The following is a 25,687-nucleotide window of genomic DNA, read 5'->3' as shown; positions in this document are numbered from 1 at the left end:
ACTTGTGCTGTTTGGATCAACAAACATATTTGGGCTGATATTTTCTGTGATGAAATTCAATAGATACATAGATCTTCGATGGGTGATGGCTCTGCATTGCAACAATGGAGATGATGCCTGACTTCAGTTCTCTGATTAATTTAATTCTTCCCATTGAGTGAGTTTCTTTAACTCAATTTTCAATATACAAGCGTAAGACTATATGCTGAACTATTATGCACTCATTTATATGCAAATAACTCAACAAGAATCATCGACAAAAAATTACTTTTGAAATAAAATTAAAATATTTTATAACAGATGTTTGATTGTTAGTATATAATTTGTTTCTTATCAGCAATTGTTAAATTGGTACCTTCCTAAAATTTATAACTGCTTAAAAACTTTCTTTTACAAAACTTTACAGCAGTTGTCAAATAACCAGTTTTAATTATGGCATAATAATATCAATGGCTTACAGAAGATTTGGATAAACTCAGATCATATTCATTAGCATGTTAGTAAGTGTTGTTATTTTTTATGGCGTGTAGAAAAGACATAAAGGGTTTTTATACAATAAATGTCACAACAAATTTTAATGCTAGCTGTTAACACCATTCTTTTCACGTGTCCTCCTGAACAGCTCACCAAAATTTAAGTAGCCCTCCAGCCCAAACAATATCCCATTGCAATACCCTGCTTTAATCCCATGGTCTGTCATATTGCTAACAAGTCTATTACGTGATACTTTGTCAAATGCCTTTTAAAAGTCTATACACACATTAACCTTACTAACCTCATTAACCCTCTCCATTGCTTCATCAAAGAATGATGTTAAAAGATCAGCACTTTGGATTTAATGGCTTTTCTTGACAATTTGTGGATGGATTATTTGCTATGGCATGCAGTTTCCTGTTAATTATGTCAATCTGCTTAATTAGCATTTTTTTCTTTTTCTAATCTTTAAACTTTATCTTTGTAAATCTTCTGCTCAATGAAGCAAGGAATGTTAGTGCAGCAGCATGCATTTCAGGTATTCAGAGGCAGCATAAACATTTCTAGTTTCAACAGTATTCCATGTTTTGATGGGTCTACAAAAATCTGAAACCCATTCCAGAACTTTCACTCCACATTCACTAAGTGCAGTGAGCCAGTGTTCAACACCTTGGTTCTTGCATTAGATTGCAAAATAAGCAATTGCAGAAAAACAGAATAAACTCTAGTGTTGAAAACAAGAGTAAGCTAGAAAATCTGATCATAAGACAACTTTTACTTTATTTGTTTTGAGCTTTTTTTATGGGTTGCTTTATTTTGATAATTTTCCATGGTATCCCTGTAAATGGAATGCAAGGGGTTTGAAAAAAACTCATTGTGGCATCTAAGTGAAGACTGCATAATGCTGCCTGTGTGCACCTTTGAATTCTGCAGTGCTTACAGCGAGAAGTGTATGCTGTACAAACAAGAGAAAAAAAACGAAGGCTTCTTGTGCATTTTCCCCTTCTTTCAGCCTCATTTTTAGCAGCGGTACCTCCAGTTGTTTCAGCCCCAAGCTCTGGAATTGCCTCCCATATCTCTCCCATCCCTGTCCCTCCTTTACGACCATCTTTAAAACCAATTAATTCCTTCTGCTATCTTCTTTAGCTTGGTATTGATTTTTATCTGACTACATGAAGTGCCCTGGGATGGCCTTCTGCATCTTTTTCTTAAAAGGTGTTATGTAATTTAAGGTTGTTGTTGTTGAAAATGCTGAAAATATGCTTCAGTTATACAGGGCATTGGTGAGACCGCACCTCGAATAGAGTGTGCAGTTTTGGTCTCTTTATTTAAGGAAGGATGTAAATGCATTGGAGGCGGTTCAAAGAAGGTTTACTAGATTGATACCTGGAATGAGTGGGTTGTCTTATGAGGATAGGTTGGACAGACTGAGCTTGTTTCCACTGAGCTTAGAAGAGTGAGGGGTGATTTGATTGATCCTGAATGGCCTTGACAAGGTGGATGTCGAAAGGATGTTTCCTCTTGTGGGTGAGTCCAGAACTAGGGGGCACTGTTTTAAAATTAGGGGTCGCCCTTTTAGGACAGAGATGAGGAGAAATTTTTTTCTCACTTTGGAATTCTCTGCCTCAGAGGGTGGTGGAGGCAGGGTCATTGAATATTTTTAAGGCAGAGGTAGATAAATTCTTGTTAGGCAAGGGAATCAAAGGTTATTGAGGTTAGAAGGGAATGTGGAAATTGAAACACAAGATCATCAGCCATGATCTTATTGAATGGTGGAGCAGGCTCGAGGGGCCGAATGGTCTACTCCTGTTCCTATTCTTATGTTCTTATGCAGCTGCCTGTCGGCTTCTGTAAAGGGAAAAGATTGGTTAATATTTTGGATGTGCACGCCTTCTAGAGAACATTTAAAAACAAGCAAAACTTTTAGTTGGGTAGAAGGGGGAGAAATGGAAGAAGAATAATGACAACAGTTAGAAGGAGAAATAAAGTCAGAAGAAAATGAAAGAAGAGTGATCTGCTTGAATTCAAAAGTTGCTTGAGCTTCTGTTGCCTGTCATCTGAAAAATAGAATTTTTATTAAAGTTTCAGCTGAGACAAAAGATGGTGTGGAATGGTGGACCAGAATGGCTAAAGAAGCTGAGAAAACATTTTTTTTTCTTTGAGGTGGAAGTTCTGTAAGGTCAAGCAACTGTGGGATATAAGCAAATCATTCTACACCTTCCCGACTCTTTCTCCTTCTAACCTCACTCATATCTGCTGTGTCTTTTGTTGGCCTCCTTCCTTTTAAAAGGAATCTTTTCTGTCTTACAAAGAAATTTTAGTTTATATTTTGAGGTTGAAGAGAATGAACTTTTAAATTTAAACAATGATGACAACAAAACAGAATTTTTGGCTAGTCTCAAAAATGTTTCAAAATTATCCTTCTCAAGACCATCTATTAAGCTACCAAATATCCAAAAACCAGAACTAGTTTGTAAGTGCATTCCTTCTTTGTCATACTTTTCACTGGATGTTTACTGATCAAAAGTGTTTTTGGCTTATATTCGACAGTAGCATGTCCCAGATTCTGGACTTTAAAGGCCATGAACGCATAAGCAAATTGGAATAATCAGCATAGCAAGAGAAATTTGAAAAGTTGTAATCACTGTTTTAGACCTGTTTTATTCAAGTGATATTTCAAAGGATGATATTTGTGAAATTAATTCTACACAGCTGACCCAGCTGTATTATAGATATGTTGCTAGCAATCAGATCTATGACTGTACATCAATACTGTCAGAGTCTATGGGCTGAATTTTGCCATGGCGAGCAAGGGGCGGGGCCCGCTCGCCAATGCACAAAATGACGCGGGATGAACCCCGACGTCATACCGCCCCATTTAAATTTTCAGGAAGGCGGAGGCACAGCCAAATCAGTTGTGTACCTGCCGACCTGTCAATGGCCAATTGAGGCCATTGACAGGATAATTAAAACAATTAAAGGACCTGCCCGTCCAACCCTAAGATTGATGGGCAGGCCAGGAGCCCCCGGCGGGCTTCTGAAAAAACATGAAACCTCATCCACCAGCGGGATGAGGTTTCATGTAGGGTTTAAAAAACTTTAATAAAGTTTTAGTGAAATTTATTAACATGTCCCATCTCGTGTGACATTGTCACATGAGGGGGACATGTTAAGGATTTTTTTACTTTTCTATTTTTAATGTTTGTACAACTGTCAGTGATCTCCCTGAGGCAGCACTTAGCCTCAGGGAGATGTGCGCTCTTTCGTGCGCATGTGCGAAAGCGCACTCTTGTATTTGGGGAATCTCCCCTGCCCGCTCAGGAAACGCCTAGCACTTCCTGCTGGGTGTCACACTGGGCGGGCCTTAATTGGCCCGCCCACTTAAAATGGCGGCAGGGCCCGCTTCTCCAGCGTGGATCGGCTCCCCGCCCGACGGAGATTGGGTCGGGCCTGCCCACCTAGTGGGCAGAAAATTCTGCCCTATGTTTTTTCTTATTGGCCATAATCAAACTATTTTTATGTGTGAAGTTAATGTGTTTTCTTACCCTTAGAGTGGTTTATCTCAATTTAAATGATTCCAGCAGGCTTTGTGAATTTAAAAAAATAAGATTATTTATTATCACACTTGCCCCAGAGGTTTTAACACGTCTCCCACACTATCACACACACAAAGGCTAGATACAGATGAAGAAAAAAGCAATATGATTACAAGCAGTAATTATTTCAATCTCTTGTGTAGCAGACCTGTACTTTCTTAGATGAATTAATATTTTGGCTGGAGTGGAAGTCTTGTAAAACAGAGGATTCTCAGCACACTGCAAGGCTTCTTGTAGTTGAATTGCCAGCTGGTTAGCTCTCAGGTGAACTGGGAGATGAAATAGGTTGGGAGAGAATCCTTCTCCCATAGTTGTTTTACCTTGGCTATGTGGCTGTCTTTCAGTTGGTTCGATGGCTTTTCAGATGGGTATTTGTTATGGTGTTTCTGATCAGAATAGCTTCTGCTGTTATTTTTAAAGAGAACAGGTAACAAATACGGCTGTCTTAACCATGTAACCTGTGACAAGTCCAAAGTCCTTCTTCCAAAAAAGGTGGTGGGCTGGGCTGATACACACCCTGTGTTGTAGATTTTCACACTTTGAGTTTTGAGACAGCCAGAGTTTTTGTAATTAATCAATCCATTCCAATTAAATTACCCTTTTGAATGCCTTTCGGGAAAAGACATTGGGCAGAATTCTTCCGTTGGTGAGCTGGGGGCGGAGCCCGCTCGCTGACGTGAAAATGACACGAGATGTCATCCCGCCCCATTTAAATATTCAGGAAGGCCAATTGAGGCCATGGACAGGATAATTAAGGCAACTAAAGGCCCTGCCTGTCCAACCTTAAGGTTGCAGGGCAGGCCAGGAGCCCCGGCGGGCTTCAGAAAAAACATGAAACCTCATCCACCGGCGGGATGAGGTTTCATGTCGGTTTCAAAAAACTTTAATAAATTTTCTGTGATAGTTATTAACATGTCCCATCTTATGTGACATTGTCACATGAGGGGGACATGCTAATAAATTTTTTATTTCTTTTTCTATTTTTAAAGTTTCAAACACTGTCAGCGGTCTCCCTGAGGCAGCACTTAGTCTCAGGGAGCAGTGCGCTCTTTCACACGCATGCGCGAAAGAGCGCACTCTGACAATTGAGGCCATTGACAGGATCATTAAAACAATTAAAGGACCTGCACGTCCAATCTTAAGGTTGGCAGGCAGACCAGGAGCCCCAGCGGGGAATAGAAAAAACATGAAACCTCAGCCACCGGCGGGATGAGGTTTCATGTAGGGATTTAAAAATTTTAATAAAGTTTTAGTATAAATTGTGAACATGTCCCATCTCATGAGGGGGACATGTTCAGGATTTTTTTTTCTATTTTTAATGTTTTTAGAACTGTCAGCGATCTCCCTGAGGCAGCAGGAGATTGGGTCGGGCCCGCCCGCCTGGAAGGCAGAAAATTCTGCCCATAATAATCCGGTCTGCACCCGCCAGTTGCTGTAGAACACCAGTAACAACTCGGGCAGATTGCCCATATGGAAGATAGGGATATTTTCCCAGTGTCTAGTGCAAGAGAACAAAAACATGCATTTATGCAGCATTTTAACATGTAAAAATGTTCTATCACAGAGGTGTAATCAAAAAATGGATGAGACACTAGAAGCTTGGTCAAAGAGGTGGGTTGCAAATGGTGTCTTTAAAAGAAAAAGAGGTGGGGAAGATGCAGGGGAGTTTACAATGTTAATGAAGAGGATTAAAGTGAGTTTACTGTAATGTAACAACACTTTATCCAACCCGAAAATTAAGTAATATTAGGCATTCAAGATTATGAAAATGCAAACTACACAGCTACTTATTAGTTGTTGAAATACCATATCAGGACATTATGCATTTCTCATGCTGTCAGTATGTAAAAACTGTGCTCGTGCACAAGCTTGAGGTTCTGATGCAACTTCCAGTAATTGTTGCATAAACAGTTCCCCTTTCTGACAAAAAATTGCATAGGGTGCATCATGCTATGAATAGAGTGAGCAAGAATGTGACTCCAGCATCGTACTGTCTTACAAGATGTCCTCGCAGTTTAGTAATTACATTTTTAGTGAGAATCTAGGTACCAGACAACTGGAAATTGAAATACTGCTACTCTGGACTCAAAAGGCTACTCTCAGTTTCATATGAACATGGTGCACATGCAGCATCTCCTAACAAGTACAGTGAAGCTAAATGTTTCTACCGTAAAGCTGTTTATCAGTCAAAGTGTATAGAATTTCTAACTAAGATTGTTCAGTTAAGATTTGCTCCAACATTATTACGTTGTTTAGCTACTCAGTTCCTATTGTGACAGACAATTTCAGTTGTGAGTATGCTTGGTGCTTTACATACACAAGTAGATCTCTTGTGGCATTGTTCACAGGAAGTCAGGCTATGTTGCTTGTGCTATTTAGATCTCATATGTGATCTTAGTACCATAATTGTCTGTTTTCAACATTGACCTTGCCATAAACCCACTGCTCTCCAACCCCTCCTGCTGGCTGATTTCTCCAGCCCTGTCCCCTACAGCCACTCTGGGTATCTGGTAATTTTAAATCTGTGTAAGGGAATGGAAGTCATTGTAAGTGATTTTGATGTGGCAAAGTCACAAAAATGGAACAAAATCGTGGAGAGTGTGCTCCAAGGTTCTCTGATTCAACGCTGGAGGCCTTGGTGCAGGAAGTAGGAGGTCCTCTTTTCACAAGATACCAGGAGACCCTCCAGACAGACATTGCAAATGCAGTGGGAGCAGAATATCATCGTAGTCAATGCCAGCCATGTAGTCCCGGGGATATGTATACCATTTGCAAGTTCAGTGACTTCACATGAGTGATCAAGGTCTGTGAAGCCATCTTTGAATATTATATCCTGCCAACCACACTTCTAGCCTCACACATTGCTCAGTTTACTCCCATTAACCATGCCACTCTATGTTTACTGACGTACAAACAAATCTTTATAAACCATCACTCATACTTCTCTTTCATTCCTTCACTTTAATCTAAAAAATTTAGCACTGCTGCAAGCCTAACTTCCACACCTCACAGCCTGTGCATATTGCCGGCTATTCAAGCACGACACACACATTACCCAAACAGACTGCACCACACTTACCAATATACTTCCCTCTCTCTTGCAGGACAAGGTGGCGCACAACCGCAGGTAGCAGCCCCTAACCAACATTGGACAGACATGCTGCATGTCCTCAGCCCAATGGAGGAGACTGTGCTTAGGGCGGCCATGACTGAATCTGTGGCCAGCAACAATGCTGAAGCTATTAAAGATGACAGTATGCTCATACCTAATGCACCTCCTCACATCCCACGTCCACAATTTCTTCCGATTTACGAGCTGCAGACGGATTAGCCGTACACGTCTTGCGCTCCCCCACCCTTCCCTTCAACCCTTCCCTTCTAAAAAAAAAATTTGCAGGGCTACGGGAAAAAGGTGGCGAAGTGGGACTAGTTGAGCTACTCTAGCAGAGAACCGGCACAGATACGACAGGCTGAACAACCTCTGTCTGAACTGTAACGATTCTAACCATTGTATCTTTTTCCTTTCATACATCCAAGAACTGAAACGTGGATAGATAGTGGTGCAGGAGCAACAAGGTGAAGAGGAAGAAGAGAGTGTTAATGAAGGAAAACCATCATTCAATTTCATAGTGACACTGCACATGCTTTAGAGGAAGGCTTATAAGCGGTATCTGCATGTGGTGAGACACTGGGCATAAATGACCTGCAGGTAGGGCAGGGAAAAAGCTAGCACAAAAAGCTAAACACAAGTTTAGATGCGGAGGATTCAAGCTGAGGACTTTGATGTAGTGGCATACAGAAAATGGCTGATGGGCACGCACACAGAAATGCCTGCTGCATTGGCATGCCTGCCATTAAGCCTGCGCCCATTGTGAAGGAGCATGGAGGAGTCTCGCACCAACATTCACATGGCTTTGCATAGGGCTTGGAGCTCATTCTTTCCAGCGTGGAAGTGGTGGCAAACTACATTACCACACTTGTGCACCCAACCATGATGCAGCGTCTAATAATCAACGTCTGAGCTTTCATTGCAGCACAAACAGAAGCCACTCAATGTCCAAGTACTGCAATGGAACCTCAGACTAAAGTCATGAAGTTCAGCTGGCTGTCACACAAGCTCAGACTGCTGCCATCATGGCTGCGGATGCCAGCATTCAAAGGGGTTTGCACGATTTCACAACAGTCCAGCAATCTGTCCTCCAACACATCGCTAAGATTGCCGATTGACCACCTGGGGATGTGGCAGTGGCTCTATGGAGTACAAACCTGCTGTCCTCTCTCAGAAGCATTCAACCCATCACCACTGCCACTCCACCAGTGCTCCTCCTACCTATCAGCCAGCCACCCCAGAATGCTGCTGCAAATGCCAAAGTGGTGCAGTATGAAGTCAGACCTTCTAGGCCCAGAGATGGCCGAGGGCATCTTGCAGAGCCATTACCCAATGTAAGTCAGCAGCCTCCTGCCAGTCATGCTGCAGCCACTGGGTAGCACTGCATAGGAGCACTACAAAAAGCAAAGGTAAATGAAAGACAGACACTAAGGGAAATCACAAGGGTGACTGGTTGACTTTTATATGGAATGTTGAGTGGTTTGATTTATAAAGTTGGTTTGGAATGTTTGTTTTTTAGTGGCTTATATTTCAGCATCGTGGCCATGAGGATGATGTGATGGTCAGTGAAATAGGGGTGGTAAAATGTGGGACTGTTGTTGAATGGGGAATTGGGGTTGTGTTCACTGATACCACAGTCACATGAATTGATTAAGGACAAGCAGAAAGGGGAGATGTTGATTGCCTCCTCCCTTCCTCCTTCTCCGCTGTTTGCTGTATAAACGGTGGCAAGGGCTGTACACTAATCATGGTGATGTTCCACAGAATGCAGTAGACATGATGAATTGTTAGACGCGCACTGGAGAGTACTGCAGGGCTAGACAGCAGAAGCATTTCTTACACACCCCCCATGGTCTGCTTGATGACATTTCTTGTGGCAGCAGGGCTCTTCTTGTACACCTGCTTCCCACGCGTGCAAGGATTGTGCTCCGAGGTCATGAGCCAGATGGTCAATGGGTGGCTAATCGCCTAGCAGCCCCTCTCTGGTCTCTTGTGGCAGCTCCAATGCTGACTACAGTAAACTTCTGGAAAACAAAGGCATCATGACTGTTGCCAGGGAACTAGGCATTGATCTGCATGATGTGCAGAGTATGGTCACACACCGGCCGGACATTGAGGGAGTGGAACCCTTTCGGGTTGCTGTACATCTCTAAATTTATATGTCTGCAGAGTGACGTGTACAAAGTCAATGGCACTCTGCAGCATGGGAAAGTCTGCTATCCTTGCAAAGCTGCAAGCTCAACCCGCCTGCTCTTCTCTGGCAAGAGAGAATGTAATGTATTCAGTTCCTCTTTGCTTTACAGGGCCTCTGTGACCTCCGTTATCCAATAGTGGATAGCCAACTGCGAGATATTGGAAATGTCACCTGCTCCAGCCTGGAAGGAATTCGACACAAAAAATCCCCTCAAGGCCAAGGACACCTTCACAGCCACTGGCAATGCCATCCTTGTCCTGATCTGAGACTAATTATGGCTACAACAGTGGCAGATTTCAGTGAGTACCTCCTCAGTGAAACAGACACATTGTACACATTGTTCCTTGCTATTGTTGAGGTGGAAGAATTGCTCCCTGAAGACCCTGGGTGTATAATGCCTCCTGCTGAGAGCCTTTTTCCTCCTCTTTTGCTTCCTCCTCTTTTGAGCAGTTAGTGCTCCTCTGTACCCTCTCTGCTCATCCCCCTGTCATGCTGCTGGCAAGGTGAGAGGGGGTGGAGTGGGGTGGGGGTGGCATAGAAACTGATGACTGGGAACAAGTGGTCTGAGCAGAACCCTTGAAGTGAGACCACGACTCACCACAGTGAGTTGTGCCACACAACTCTCTGTGGACTTCAACGACTACAATAGCAGTAAACTTCCAAATACTTCTAACTCAGTAACGGCCAACAGAAATCAATCACAAACTAACCTGAAAGTAGTTGATGAACCCTTTAAATAGGGCTGATTGGTGGGTCCTTCCTGCTGCTGTACACATATTCAACTGCAAGGTTGAATATGTGTACAGCAGCAAGGTCGAGGGCATTAGTTGGACCATTAAGCTTGAAAATACCACCACTAGAGTCAAATCAGTGCGGCACACTGACTGACATCACAATCTGCCTAACTCTATATAGCTCCAGTGCACACTCCCAGCTCCCATGCTAACATCCTACCCAAAATGGCATTCAGGCACCAGAAGTGTGCACATAGCATGGATACCATTTTGGATGTAAAAACATGATGCTCTGCAACCAAATTTTGCGGCCTTTGTTTTTATACACATTTTCACCTGTGACACAAAAAATTACTGTGACATTGAGTTGAGAAATAATTAATTCACTGGGAAGAAACAGGCTTATTGCGTTACTGACTATCTCTCTAATACTCTTATTTCTTGTAGCTGATTCTCCTATCTATTCCATGTAGTATTCACAGCATCCCTCTTCTCCTTAGGTTTCCTTCAGAAATGGTTTCTGTTCTTTCTCACACCATAACTAAGAAAATGTTACAGGACACTACTGAGTTTTAACAATGACTGAGTCACTCAAATTTGTCTTTTATTATACAGTATTCAAAGATTTTCAGTGATATTTTGAAGATCATATACCACGAATCTGTCACTTTAAAATTCTAACCTTTGTTTTGGAGTAGAGTGAAAAAGCCAAATTCTACTTTTATTGCAAGCTACAGGTCTAGGATTTTTTTTGGTGAGGGAAGCACATTCCACAAATCCATCCGTTTTCCATGGAAATCACAAATCAATAGCCTTGACGCGAGTTCTCTTATCTCTCCCCTCCCTAGCATTAGGAAGTTGCATTAGTAACCATAGCAATAGTAATGAAAATAATCCTTTGAGTGTTAAAATGCTCCCGGCACCTACACATGGAAAAATAGCTTGCAGTGTTTACTCAGTAAAACATTTAAAAAAGTTGGATAAAAATAATTATCTCTCCTGTAGTCCAACTCCTCTCCCATCTCCATGCCTCATCTCTCCACTTGTTACCTTATGCATCTGTCCATTTTGTCCATCCATGCTTTTTTATTTCTCTCAAATTTTCTTTGCTCCTTTCTTGAAGGCATTCCCTCGTTGCTGGGATTTGATTTCAAGGGCAACAGTCACCTGACAGTTTTGTGCCCAGACCTAATCCTCTTCTCAGCTCATCCACAAATGGACATTTCCACGATGGGTGAATAGCAATCAGGAAAAGCAATCCATGCCAATTGGTCCTTCTTTAACCTATGGGTGCAACTGCCAACTGTAGCACCCCTATCCCTGTTCTGTATGAAAACTCCCCACTTGGCACAGACTAGGGATCAATACTGGGACCTTTCTGTCTGTATGGCTCAGAGATGGAGACACTTCCATGCTTTTTTCAAAAATAAATGATATTCCCTTCTTGTTCTGCCAGAGGAAAAGTATATTCACAAACACTGAGGTGAGTTTACATCAGTTTTCCAAGAGCTATTAAAACATTCTATTTTAATAGCAGGTGGAATTTGGGAGAAAAGTACCAATAGGCAAATGCTGTAGGCACACAGGTGCCAAAACCAATATGCTGGTGCCTTTGGCAAAGAGATGCCTCCTGATGCCAATTCTGTACTTACATTCCAACTGAACGAACTGACTCACTGCACAAAATAAATGTAGATTTAGCACTGGAAACAGAAATGCACAGATCTCTGTTCCAGTAGAGAATAGAGAGCTGTAAGCTTTATGTGCATGCAGGAGGATAATGAAATGGTCTGAAACTAGACCTACTTAAAACAATAGCTTGTAAAAGGCATGCTGAAAGTCTCTTCTTGTTCCTACTTCCTTACGTTAGTAGCTGTGGAAAAATCTACAGCCTAGACTCCCACATGCTGCCAATTACAAAGCACACCCCTTAAGGGAATAAAAGCAAAGGTGAAAATAGTAGCACAAGAATCCCTTGTGGTAGGTAGTGCCATATTTGCACAAATTAATTTGGACCTACCAGAATTTGTGGGATCAGATGATTTATACATCCACTGAAGCAGTCATCATTGGTATAATACAGCATAATGTGCTGTAGTGTTTGGAAATTAGTGCACACCTTTTAAAAAGCCAATTCCGGCTGAGGGTTGTAGCAGCAATTAAATGGCAGAGCACTTGGCTTGTTCAGTTCACTGTTGAGTACCTTGGCTGAATGTCCCATGTGTGTTTTCGTGTCACTTGTCAAGAAAAAATAAGGTTGTGAACAGTCTGGTTCAGCATCAGTTGGCTGCCAGGTAGAGGGATGGAGCTGGTAGTTAGGGAGTGAAATTTATGGCAGTGACCGAAGACAATGGTTTCGGTCTTTGCAACATTTAATTAGATGAAATTTCTGTTCATCCAGCAAGCAGTAGAGACAGTACAATTTAGAGGCAGTGGAGGGATCGAGAGAGGTAGTGGTGAAGTAGAGCTGAGTGTCATCAGCATACATGTAGAAACTGACATCATGTTTTCAGATGATGTCACTGAGGGGCAGCATGTAGATGAGAAACAGGAGGGGCCAATGGTAGGTCCTTGGGGGCCACCAGAGGTACCTCTATGGAAGCTGGAAGAGAAGCCATTGCAGGTGATTCTTCGACTACGATTAGATAGATAAGAATGGAACCAGGCAAGTAGTCCTGACAGAGGGGCACTGCAGAAGTATGGTGTAATCAACCATCAATGGTTGCAGACAGGATGGGAAGGGCAGGAGGGATAGCTTGCCTTTGTCACAGTCACGTAGGATGTCATTTGTGACTTTGATAAGAGCCATTTCATAATGTGGCAGGGCATAAACCTGATTGGAGGGTTTCAGGAAAGATAGAAACAGAATTCAATGGCCAACAACACACTCAAGGACTTTGAAGAGGAAAGGAAGGTTGAAGGCGGGTCTGTATTTTGCAAGGAGAGTTCAAGGGGTTTTTGAAGAGAGGAGCAATGACAGCAGATTTGAAGGAGAAGGGACAGTACCTGAAGAAAAAGAACCGTTAACAATATTAACTAACATGGGAGCCAGGAAGGGATGTTGGGTGGTAGGAACTTCAATGGGAATAGGTTTGAGAATTGGGTCTCATGCACAAGGTGAGCTCAGCGAGGACACGAGAGGAGATAGGAGAGTAACTACAGGAAGAAACAAGTTTAGGGCTAAGGCGAGTAGTATTTTAGAGGAAATCTGGCCCGATGTGGGGAAAGGAAGGAAATGGCAGAGGCAGCTGATCAGAGGGTAGATCTTAGTAACAAAATAGTCCTTGAACTCCTCACAGATGCTTTGGAGGTGAGGGTGGGGTGGGGGCATTTAAGAAGAAGGTCTGCAGTACAGAGAAGGATGATCCTGGAGTAATGAGCAGTTTTCACAGATGAGAACAGGACCTGATAATGCTCTATGTCATTCAGTCAGATCTGATGGTGAAGACTAAACCACTTGCTTGCCATACCAGTTCAAGTATGTGTCCCTTATACTTAGCAGAAATAAAGGCCATATCTGGAGGAATGGCCAGGGTGCGAGAGAGCGATGGTTTCAATGGGTAACAGGGCATCAAAGGTGGAAGTGAGGGAGTGGTTCAGCAGATTGAAAGCTGCAGAAATGTTGTGGTGAAAGTTGGGGGGCGGTGGGGGTGGCAAAGGCTAGACCATTGGAATTTTAAAAATGCAATTGTAAGTGAATTTCGGGAGATTTGTCCCCCCAGGGGCGGACACAGAAGGAAGTAGGAATATAGAGGGTGAAGCAAGATGGAATTGATCAAAGATGGCCTTATCTGTGACAAGCTTACTTCAAACGGCAAGGTCAAGGGAACGGCTGTGAGTATGGGTTGGGGCATTTACATGGTTTGAGAGACAAGGGAGAATAAGAAAACAGTGAACCCAGAGAATACAGGACATGATGAACTGAGATGGAGGTTGAAATTATCTAGGGTGGGAAGTCATTTGGTGCAGAAGCTGAAGGGGGAAAGGAATGAAGATAATTCAGTATGAAAATTGGCATGGTACTTCAGATCATTTCCTTGTATCACTCTTTACTTACATTCCCCTGTCCCCTCCCAACCCTTCTTTCTGCATCTGCCTCTGGAAAAGTCTCTCCCTCAAGTCATTTACCATTGCACTTTCAAAATTCCAACTACCTAGCCTTTGGCCTACAATTCATCATCACATTTCTGCAGTTACTGATTTACTAAATTACATCCGCTCCCCATTTAATATATTTTTCCCATTCGAACTATTATTCTCTCATCCTAATCATTTTCCCTTGTATACCCTTCATCTCTGCTGCCTGAAGTCCAAGGGATGCAGATTTGAACATATTTGGCAAACAAATGGTTTAGCCATCAATCGCCAGATCTAGCTGGACCACGTAAAGCGTTATCGGATGGTGTTGCCCAATGCCAAAACTGCTCACTATTCAAAGGTCATCCAGGAATGCAAGATAATTCCTGGCTTCTCTTCAAAACAAACCTTCTTCTTTTCACAGCTTATGGGTTTTTTTGTCACAAAGATCAAGACCATCTGTTCAACTGCTTCTGCTGCTTCTCGCTTTTCCCCTAGCCCATTGGGACAAATTTCGCCAAATGTTCCCTTTTGCCCTTGCCCTGAACTCATGCCTTTCTCCTGATTGTATCCTTTCTACTGCTCTCTCAGACCTCATCCTGTCTACGAGATTCACCTCCTGCTCCCTTGATCTTATTCCAACCAAATGTGTGACCACTCAACTTGCGTCCCTGAGCCCCATGTCAGCTGACATTGTAAAAATTCCCTCTCCTTGGTACTGTTCCCCAACCCCTTTAAATTTGCTGTCAACAGCCCTTGCTTCAAAAAACCTATCCTGACCCCTCTGACCTTGCAAACTATCACCCCATCTCAAACCTCTGTTTCCTCTCCAAAGTCCTTAAACACATTGTCACTTTCCAAATCTGTGCTCAGCTTTTCCTTTTCCCACAATTCCATGTTTAAATCCTTCCAATCAAGTTTCCAGCCCAGCCAAATACTGAAGCGGCTCCTAATAAAGTCACAAATGACATTCCTGTGACTATGACTGTGATAAACTCTCCCTCCTTATCCTCCTCCACCAAATCTGCAACCTTCGACCCAGTTGACCACACCATCCTCCTCCAACGCTTCTCCTCCATCATCCACCTGGGTGGAACTGCCCTTGCTTGGTTCCATTTTTATCTTTCAAATCATAGACAATGAATTATCTGCCATGGCTTCCCCTCCCTCCTTAACTATTACCCCTGGTGTCCCCCAAGGATCTGACCTTGGCCCCCTTTTACTTCTCATCAATGTACTACCCCTCAGCAATATCAGCTGAAAATAGGTTCCCCATGTATGCCAATGGCACTCAGCTCTATCTCATTCCTATCTCATAGCCCCCTCCACCGTCTCTGACTTATACCACTGCTCGTCTGACACCCACTATTGGATTAGCAGAACCTTCCTCCAAGTATTGGGAATTGAAGTCATTATCATTGGTCCGCACCACAAACTTTGTTTCCTGATTACCCTTTACATTCCTGACAACTGTCTTAAGCAAAGCAAGGCCATTTGCAACCTTGGTTTTGTGTTTGATCCCAAATAAGTTTCCAACCACAAATTCACATAATCAACAAAACTCCCTGTCTCTACCTCCATAACTTAACTAAACTTTGACCCTGCCTCAGTTTATCTGCTGCTGAAACTCTCACACATGCCTTTATTACCTCTCGACTTGACCATTCCAGTGCTCCCTTGGTGGCCTTCCATTTTCCACCCTACATAAACTTTTGCTCAATGAAATCATGATGGCTATATTTTGTTCCATCTATCACCACTACGCTTGCTGACCTCTTGGTCCAACAATGCTTCAATTTTTAAATCCTCATCCTTGTTTTCAAATCCCTCCATAGCCTTGCCCCTTCCCATCACTGTAGCCTCCTGCAGACCTACAAGCCTTTAAGATCTCTATGTTCTTCCAAATCTGGCCTCTTGCACATCCTCGATTTTAGTTCCTCCACCAATGACAGCAGCGCTTTCAACTTCCTTGGCCCTAACCTCTGAAATTCCCTCCCAAAGCCTTTCTGGAATTGCCTGTCCAAGTCTCTCTACCTCTTTTTTAAGAACTCCTTAAAACCTATCTCTTTGATCAAGTTTCTCATCATCTGTCTTGAAAACTCCTTCCGAGGCTTGGTGATATCATTCTTGTTAAATGTGCCATATAAATGTAAGTTGTTGTAGAAATATATAGTCAAGATAGTTAAATATAAGCCAAAGAATGGTACTGTCAAACTATACAGTGCTTTAGTCAGACCACACCATGAATACAGCATACATACATGTAGTTCTGGTCACCAAGATTCAAGGGAGTTCAAACACTTGGAGGCAGTGTGGAGCAGAGCCACAAAACCAATTATTAATGATAGAGCACTGAGTTACAGGGAAACTTGAATGAAATTCAGGCTTATCAGCCTAGAAAGGGAGCCTCTGAGGAACATTGAGAGTTATACAAAGTAGCCAAAAATTCTATGCCCAGCCTAGCCATTGAATTCACCCCTCTCCCTGGCAGCTGTCTGAGGCTGAACCAGACTGCTTGAGTGGTGTCCCATTTAACCCTTAAAATAACCTCCTCAACCACATACCAGCGACTTCACTAAGTCTGTCTATATTTCTATTTCTGCAACATTACCTGACTTTGCTTCTACCTCAGCTCATAAGCTGCTGAAACCCTCATCTATGCCTTCATTACTCCTGGACTTGACTTTTCCAATGCATTATCACCAAACACTCACATTCTACCTTCCGTAAACCTGAGGCCATCCAAAGCTCATGCCAAGTTCTGTTCACCCATCAATCCTGTGCTCACTGATCTACACTGGCTTCCGATTGAGCAACGCCTCAATTTTAAAATCCTCATTCTCGCTTTCAATGCTATGGTCTCGCCTCTCCCTATCTCTGTCATCTCTTCTGGTCCCACAACCTTCTGAGATTTCTGCATTCCTCGAATTCCAGCCTCTTGTGCATCCTGATTTTAATTGTCCCAACACTGGCAATCCTGTCTTCAGTTGCCTGGATTTAAGCTCTGGAATTTTTTCCCGAAGTCTCTACACCTCCCTGTCCTCCTTAAAACCCACTTCTTTGTTCAAGATTTTGATAATTTGTCCTAATATCTTATGTGGCTCAGTGTCAATGTTTGTTTAATAACACCCCTGTGAAGTTGGGACATTTTACTACATTAAAGGTGCTATATAAACACTGTCTCAGTCTCCGACTTACCCCACGTGGATTTCAACTGAAGTTCCATCCCTCATGTTTCGAACCACCCAGGATTACAGGTATCTCCGGGACATACAACGCTCCTCGGGCTGCTGTTCTCGTCGCATTCTGAGATCCACACTCAGTGCCATGCGCCGCCATATGAACACACTCGACCTCTCCCTCCAGCAGCACCACCGCACCCTTTTCAAAGCTGCGTGTGCCCCCAGTTTCATTTTATTCTTCGTCTCATCCGACGTCTCAACAAGAAACTTTGTCTCTTTCTTTCAGATGCAAAGGAACGCAAGCTCCAACAACTCATGGACACCAACACCAATCCAGGACCCTCCACCCCTGCCTGTCCCTCTGTCCCCATCCCGTCTTCCAATCCTAGCCCCGGCCGTGTATTCACCATTCCCCCTGACCTTCCCCTCTCCGATGCTGAACGTTCAGTGCTCAGCAAAGGACTTAGTTTCATACCCTTACGCCCTCACCTCAATGAATTTCAGGCTCGGCATGATGCTGAACTCTTCTTCCGCCGCCTTCGTCTCCGTGCTCACTTTTTTGGGCAGGAGTCCGCTCCCCGTTCAACTGATCCTTTTACCCACCTCCAATATTCTCCCTCCACCTGGACCCCTCCCTCTGGATTCTTACCTTCTCTTGATCTTTTCATTGAGAACTGTCGACGTGACATTAGTCGTCTCAATTTCTCTGCTCCTCTCACCCACTCTAACCTGTCTCTCTCTGAACTTGCTGCACTCCGTTCTCTCAGGTCCAACCCTGACATTGTCATCAAACCCGCTGACAAGGGTGGTGCTGTTGTTGTCTGGCGCACTGACCTCTACCTCGCAGAGGTTGAGCGTCAACTCGCAGACACTTCCTCCTACCTCTCCCTGGACCATGACCCCACCACTGAACATCAAGCCATTGTTTCCAGGACTGTTACTGACCTCATCTCCTCTGGAGATCTTCCTTCCACAGCTTCCAACCTCATAGTCTCCCAACCTCGGACGGCCCGCTTCTACCTCCTACCCAAACAGCACTGTCCCGGCAGACCGATCGTGTCAGCTTGTTCCTGCCCCACGGAACTCATTTCTTGCTATCTTGACTCCATTCTCTCTCCCCTTGTCCAGTCCCTTCCCACCTACATCCGTGATTCCTCTGACACCCTACATCATATCAACAATTTCCAGTTCCCTGGCCCCAACCGCCTCCTCTTCACCATGGATGTCCAATCCCTCTACACCTCCATCCCCCACCAGGATGGCCTTCTTCCTCGAACAGAGGCCCAAACAATCCCCATCCACCACTACTCTCCTCCGTCTGGCTGAACTTGATCTCACACTGAACAATTTCTCCTTAAACTCCTCTCACCTCCTCCAAATAAAAGGTGTGGCTATGGGTACCCGCATGGGCCCCAGCTATGCCTGTCTCTTTATGGGGTATGTGGAACATTCCTTGTTCAAGTCCTACTCCGGCCCCTCCCACAACTCTTTCTCCGGTACATCGATGATTACTTCGGTGCTGCTTCATGCTCTCGTCTGGACCCTGAAAAATTTATTAATTTTGCTTCCAATTTCCACCCCTCCATCATTCTCACATGGTCCATCTCTGACACTTCCCTTCCCTTACTTGATCTCTCTGTCTCCATTTCTGGTGATAGACTGTCCACCAATATCCATTACAAGCCTACCGACTCCCACAGCTACCTCGGCTACAGCTCCTCACACCCCGCTTCCTGTAAGGACTCCATCCCATTCTCTCAATTCCTTCGCCTCCGTCGCATCTGTTCTGATGATGCCACTTTCAAAAATAGTTCCTCTGACATGTCCTCCTTCTTCCTTAACCGAGGTTTTCCACCCACGGTGGTTGACAGGGCCCTCAACCGTGTCCAGCCCATCTCCCGCGCATCCGCCCTCACACCTTCTTCTCCCTCCCTGAAATATGATAGGGTCCCCCTTGTCCTCACTTATCACCCCACCAGCCTCCGCATTCAAAGGATCATCCTCCGCCATTTCCGCCAACTCCAGCATGATGCCACCACCAAACACATCTTCCCTTCACCCTCCCGGCGGCATTCCGCAGGGATCGTTCCCTCCGGGACACCCTGGTCCACTCCTCTATCACCCCCTACACCTCAACCCCCTCCCATGGCACCTTCCCATGCAACCGCAGAAGGTGCAACACCTGCCCCTTCACTTCCCCTCTCCTCACGGTCCAAGGGCCCAAACACTCCTTTCAAGCGAAGCAGCATTTCACTTGTACTTCCCTCAACTTAGTCTACTGCATTTGTTGCTCCCAATGCGGTTTCCTCTACATTGGAGAGACCAAACGCAGACTGGGTGACCGCTTTGCAGAACACCTTCGGTCTGTCCGCAAGCATTACCCAGGCCTCCCTGTCGTTTGCCATTTCAACACTCCACCCTGCTCTCATGCCCACATGTCCGTCCTTGGCTTGCTGCATTTTTCCAGTGAAGCTCAACGCAAACTGGAGGAACAGCACCTCATCTTCTGACTAGGCATTTTACAGCCTTCCGAACTGAATATTGAGTTCAACAATTTTAGATCATGAACTCTCTCCTCCATCCCCACCCCCTTTCTGATTTTCCCCCTCCTTTTCCTTTTTTCCAATAATTTATATAGATTTTTCTTTTCCCACCTACTTCCATTATTTTTAAGTGTACTTCCATTGTTTTAGCTCTACCTTTTAGCCTATTTCGATCCCTTCCCCCCACCCCACCTCACTAGGGCTATCTGTAACAGAAATACCTGGAAAAACTCAGCAGGTCTGGCAGCATCAGCGGAGAAGAGCACAGTTGACGTTTCGAGTCCTCATAACCCTTCAACAGAACTAAGTAAAAATAGGAAAGGGGTGAAATATAAGCTGGTTTAAGTGGCGGGGGGTGGGGGTTGTTGGGACAAGCAAGCAGTGATAGGAAGAGATAACCAAAAGATGTCACAGGCAAAAGAATAAAGAGGTGTTGAAGGTGGTGATATTATTTTTTAAAATGTGCTAATTAAGAGTGGAGAGCAGATTAAGCAGAGCTTAATTAGCACATTCTTTTAGATAATATCACCACCTTCAACACCTCTTTGTTCTTTTGTCTGACATCTTTTGTTTATCTCCTCCTATCACTGCTTGCTTGTCCCAACAAACACCCCCCTTCTTTCCCTCCCCCCCCCCCCCCCCCCCCCCCCACCACTTAAACCAGCTTATATTTCACCCCTTTCCTACTTTTACTTAGTTCTGTTGAAGGGTCATGAGGACTCAAAACGTCAACTGTGCTCTTCTCCGCCGATGCTGCCAGACCTGCTGAGTTTTTCCAGGTATTTCTGTTTCTGTTTTTGTTTTGGATTTCCAGCATCCGCAGTTTTTTGTTTTTATCTTAGGACTATCTGTACCTTGCTCGTCCTGCTTTCTACCCTTAATTAGCACATTCCTTTAGATAATATCACCACCTTCAACACCTCTTTAACCTTTTGTCCTTTTGTCTGTGACATCTTTTGGTTATCTCCACCTATCACTGGCCCTCTAACCAGCTCTTCTTGTCCCAACCCCCCCTTAAACCAGCTTATATTTCACCTCTCTTCTATTTTTACCTAGTTCTGTTGAAGGGTCATTCGGACTCGAAACGTTAACTGTGCTCCTCTCCGTGGATGCTGCCAGACCTGCTGAGTTTTTCCAGGTATTTTTGTTTTTGTTTTGCTATATAAACACATGTTGTTATGAACTGCTGGCTTTCCTAGTTCAACAGTTACCAATGTGAGGAATGTACTCCAACTATCTGAATCCTCAGAGTGCCTGTCAGTGTTTTTCACTTCTATTGATGTTGTGGGAACAGTTGAAATCTCCCTCTAAAAGATCACTAGCATTAAGTTAATTAGTGATCTTAACATCCAAAAAAATGGACTTTATACCCAAGCTTTAGTATTCATTAATCTTGTTCTGGTGAGTTGGAATTGACAGAGCAGCACAAAACATGGATGTATTTAGATCTTTCTACATTATTCACATCCACTTTTCTGCTTAAAATTAAGTAATGCAGAATGCCAACAAGCATTGTGGGCATGAGGGCAGCTTTTTAACTTGAACCATACATAGTCTGCATTGGGGTAGCTTCAGTTAAGGTATGAAGTTGAGTTTAAAAAATTGTGAACAAATACCATTGCAGTTTAAAAAATAAAACTACAACCTCTTCTGGAAGGCACGTAGTACATTACATTGGGAGATGGAGTGAAGGGAAACAGTTTTAAAACTCGAAAAATACTCCTCTTTTCTAATTTACCTCTTCAACAACTCTCTCTTAAGGTGGAACCGTAAAGCGATCCGGTTTTTCTTCGCTTTTGACTGGAATAAACCTGCTCAACCCGGTGGCGACCGCAAGCGTGCACATGCACGCGCACTCGCTCCCGACCCGGGGGGAGGGTGGGCTTCGGTACACCGTGAAGCGCGCGCGGCCACGATCGTCGCAGGTGGGCGAGAGGAATCGTGGTCAGAGACGCGCTCCCGCGGGCGAGAGCAGGGGGGTCCGCCGCCCGCCCCGCCTGCAGCGCGGCGGTAGGGGATGCTGACGCGCGTGCACGCCGTGTGTGCGCAGAGACCGGCTCAAGCCGGTATATAACAGCACGAAGGCGAACAACAAGTAGTCCTGGAGGAAAGGAGAGACGTCAAAATCTGGAGAGACAAAGTAGCACCGCAGGGTTACAACCAGCAAGTGTGCGAGAGAGAGAGAGAGAGATCCAGGCGAGAAAGGAACCCAACCTTGGGACATCGCTGCATCATCAGCCCTTAAACATTCAGCTCAGAGGAGCAACATTGAAGTAGTTAGGGTTATAACCAATGTATCCAACCAAACACCTACAGACTCGGTACGTTTTACCTGGCTGGGGGATTATTAAAGGTGAGTCTTTGCCCTTAGAGTACATCCAGAGCTGGACTTTGTTCATTTTTGCAGATTTAATTGGTTTATGTTAAGCCTTCAGGACAAGCGTCGTGCGTCCCCATCCGATCGTTATATATTACTTTGTATCCAGGGATTAACGTACATTTTCAATTTTTTTCTTAATTTTTTTTTAAGCACGAGAAACTATACCGATCAATTAGACTTTTTGAATGTATATGTTTTGCTACCTCAGGGATCCTACGGGGCTGTCGTGCAAGGGTCAGCTGATGTAATCTCCCAGAGTTTATAGTTCCTTCATTTTTTTTCATTAAAATTAAACTGTTTACATTTTGTGAATAATGTAGCTCATGGCTTGTTGGAAGCTTGATTTTTTTGTTATTGTTTTTTTTCTTCAGACCCAAAAATCAGGCCAACAACTTGAGGTTAATTTGCGTGACACTGCTGGGATCTCGAGCAAATTTAGAGAAGAACTGCGGCACTCAGCTGGTGAGTACAGTAGCAATCTTAATAGGTTTTATGATGCAAATACACGTCAAAAGGCTCAAGATACAAAACAAATAATGTAACCTAAGAAATCCGCCTGAGACTATATATTTGGATCTCACTGAAATTCCAACATTTATTTTGCATGTTTAAAGAACTTCGAACAATTTACAGAAAGCAAAAAAAAAAATCCTTTGGGTGCAGTATTTTGGGGCACTTAAATAAATAATTTGGATCCAGTTCGTTAAATTGCAAGGTGCTGGTGTACAGTCGGATTTCCAGTAGAGGAAGTGCCTGAGCGGTTTATCACAGTTCTATGAGGCGATCTAAATGGGGCGGCCTCTTTGGCGCCGACTCCGGTTGAAATATATTTAACGAGCGTAAAAGTTATTTTACAATTCTACTGTTTAAAATTACAACCATATTAAAACTTTTCCGGTCTACTCAACGTTTTGTCATTGTAAATATCTCGCTGAAGAGAAGTGAATAATGTGCCGACTGTCATTACGAAACGTAAAACTAAGTAAACCACATCTTTAAAAACGGATTTAGTTGGTGCAATGTAGCCTGTGTGCGGGATTATAGCGCTATACCACTAAGGTGCTCAGTGCTCCTCCAGCTGTTGAGTCGCACTGCGTGCAATCGCTTTGACATGCAGACTGGCCGGCAGATGGTGCAAAAGACGAATTTGCCTTATCCCCAAACTGTTCTACTTGGTTGCTTGAATGAAGCACACGCTGCCAGTTTGGGATTTTGAGCCTTGATGCCGGAAATGACGAGAGTTTAAAAATAGCGGCATTTTGTAGATTGCCTTTGCCCGACATATATAATTATTTAAGTTACCGATCTAATGATTTTTGTTCATTTTGGATTTGTATACAATCTGCCAGCGAGCTATGAAGACATTTTATCCTCTAGATCACCGAGACATTCGCCATTCAGCCCCTCGAGCATGCTTTGCTATTTAGTAAGATCATGGCTGATATGTGATCTTAACTCACTTTCCTGCCAGCCCCGCATAATCCTTGACTCCCTTGTGGATCAAAAATCTGCCTAACTCCACCTTGAATATATTCAACGACCCAGCCTCCACTGTTCCATTCCCTGAGGTACAGAATTCCAAAGATGAATGACACAGAGAAGAAATTCCTCCCAATCTCCATCTTAAATAGGAGGCTCCCTATTTTTAAACTGTGCTCCCTAGTTCTAGAGTCCCTCACAAGATGAAACCTCCTCTCAGCATCTACCTTGTCAAGCCCCTCAAAATCCTTATATATTTTAATAAAGTCTCATTCTTATAAACTTCAATGACAATAGTCTCAACCTGCTCAACCTTCCCTCATAAGACAACACCTTCATCTGGGGGTCAGCCTAGTGAACCATCCCTGAACTGCCTCCAATGCAAGTAAACCCTCCTTAAGTAAGGAGACCAAAACTGTACACCGGTTTCACCAATGCCTTGTATAGACAATTGTAGCAAGACTTCCCTACTTTTATACTCCACCCCTTGCAATAAAGGCCTGCATTTGCCTTCCTAATTTCTTGCTGTACCTGCATGCCAACTTTTTGTGATTTATGATTCATCCCTGTCAAATTGAATTAGCTAAGGCACTGTAGCAAATGAGATGCAAAGTATTTGCGGAGATTTTCCTTGAATTACTTCTTAATTTCAGTGGGTGGGGATGGAAATTGGGCGAGGACTAATCCTGTTAGCTCTTCATCTATTTCTGTCCATGTGGCAATTTTTTGGTGTTTCTAAATATGGTGACAAAGATGGAGTAATATGGTGCATCACATTTTCTGCCTTGACAGCATCACTGACATGGGGAACATTTTGCATACAACAGGTTTCCTTGGTAAATTTGACATTGCTAAGTTGGCAGGGTTAAAGAAGGAAAATGTACCCAATGAAGTCCAAACAGTTACGGGTCCATCATAGTACTTATACAATTTTGCAGAGGTCAGCTGCTTCATCCAAGTCTGAAGGAAGCCAAACCCTTTAAGATGCTGCAGCTCTCAGGTTGAATTTTCTACTTTTGTGCTGCACAGGTGGAAATTCTGCTCTGAACTGTGAAAATTTCTTAAACTACCTGCCCTGAGAAAATTCTCCATTGTGAGCAATACCACTATCAAACGGCTGAAGTTTCTACCCAACCAGGCACTCTGTCAGCTTGTGTTTTTAAAGATTTTTTTTTGGAAAAATATACTTTATTCATAAAATATCTGAAAGAACATTACAAAACATTTCTAAATGGCCATCACAAAAAGTGCAATCTGCTCATCTTTTTTTTTATTAATTCATGGTGTGTTTAGCTGCTAAGGCCAGCATTTATTATCCATCCCTTAAGGTGTTGGTGACCACCGCTTTAAAGTGCTGCACTTTTTGTGGTGAAGATAGAAAGTTCCAGGATTTTCACCCAATGATGATGAAGGAATGGCGATTTATTCCCAAGTCAGAATGGTGTGTACTTATTTGGATCTTTGTGATTCCAAGAGCCTGCTGCTCTTGTTCTTCTAAATGGTAGAGGTCGCAGGTTTTGGTGGTGCTGCCAAAATCTTTAGAGTTGTTGCAGTGCATCTTGAAGATAGTACACACTCCAGCCATTTTGCAGTGGTGGAGGAAGTGGAGGTTTAGGGTGCTGATAAAGCGAGTTATGCATTGTGTCAAGCTTCTTAGAGTTGTTGCGCCTGCACTCATCAGTAAGTGGAAAGTATTCTATCACACTCCTCACTTCTACATTGTAGATAATGAAAAGGTTTTGTGGGGTCAGAAGGTGAGTTACTCGTCACAGAATACCCAGTCTCTTACCTGCTCTTTGCAGCCATTTGTGTAGCTGGTCCAGTGAAGTTTCTGGTCATTTGTAACCTCCAGGATGTTGATGGTGGGCTCATCAACGGTGACAATGTTGTTGAATGTCATGGGGAGGTGGTCATTGCCT

The 25,687-nt window shown here is 43.6% G+C and overlaps 2 protein-coding genes across 6 annotated transcripts in view; one reads left to right on the top strand and one right to left on the bottom strand.

Annotated features, from left to right (window-relative positions):
- arsg (arylsulfatase G) overlaps positions 1-25,687 on the bottom strand; it is a 200,014-nt gene that overhangs the window by 104,580 nt on the left and 69,747 nt on the right. For 2 of the 4 annotated variants that reach the window (XR_013580618.1, XM_078571071.1), the window contains exon 1: positions 21,648-21,844. The exons of the other annotated variants lie outside the window; for them this stretch is intronic. The gene's annotated coding sequence lies outside the window, so the exon portion shown is untranslated. Of the gene's footprint in view, positions 1-21,647; positions 21,845-25,687 lie in introns of those variants that run through there. 4 annotated transcript variants of the gene reach the window in all.
- LOC144699805 (monocarboxylate transporter 7-like) overlaps positions 21,699-25,687 on the top strand; it is a 46,078-nt gene continuing 42,089 nt past the window's right edge. The window contains exons 1-2 of one of the 2 annotated variants that reach the window (XM_078571063.1): positions 21,699-22,262; positions 22,661-22,751. The gene's annotated coding sequence lies outside the window, so the exon portion shown is untranslated. The remainder of the gene's footprint in view (positions 22,263-22,660; positions 22,752-25,687) is intronic. The other variant, XM_078571061.1, reaches the window with a different exon arrangement.

Source organism: Cetorhinus maximus, chromosome 24 (genome assembly GCF_964194155.1).
Source record: "Cetorhinus maximus chromosome 24, sCetMax3.hap1.1, whole genome shotgun sequence".
NCBI lineage: Eukaryota > Metazoa > Chordata > Chondrichthyes > Lamniformes > Cetorhinidae > Cetorhinus > Cetorhinus maximus.
Note: the sequence above shows the minus strand (reverse complement) of the source record. Positions and strands in the feature narration are given on the sequence as shown.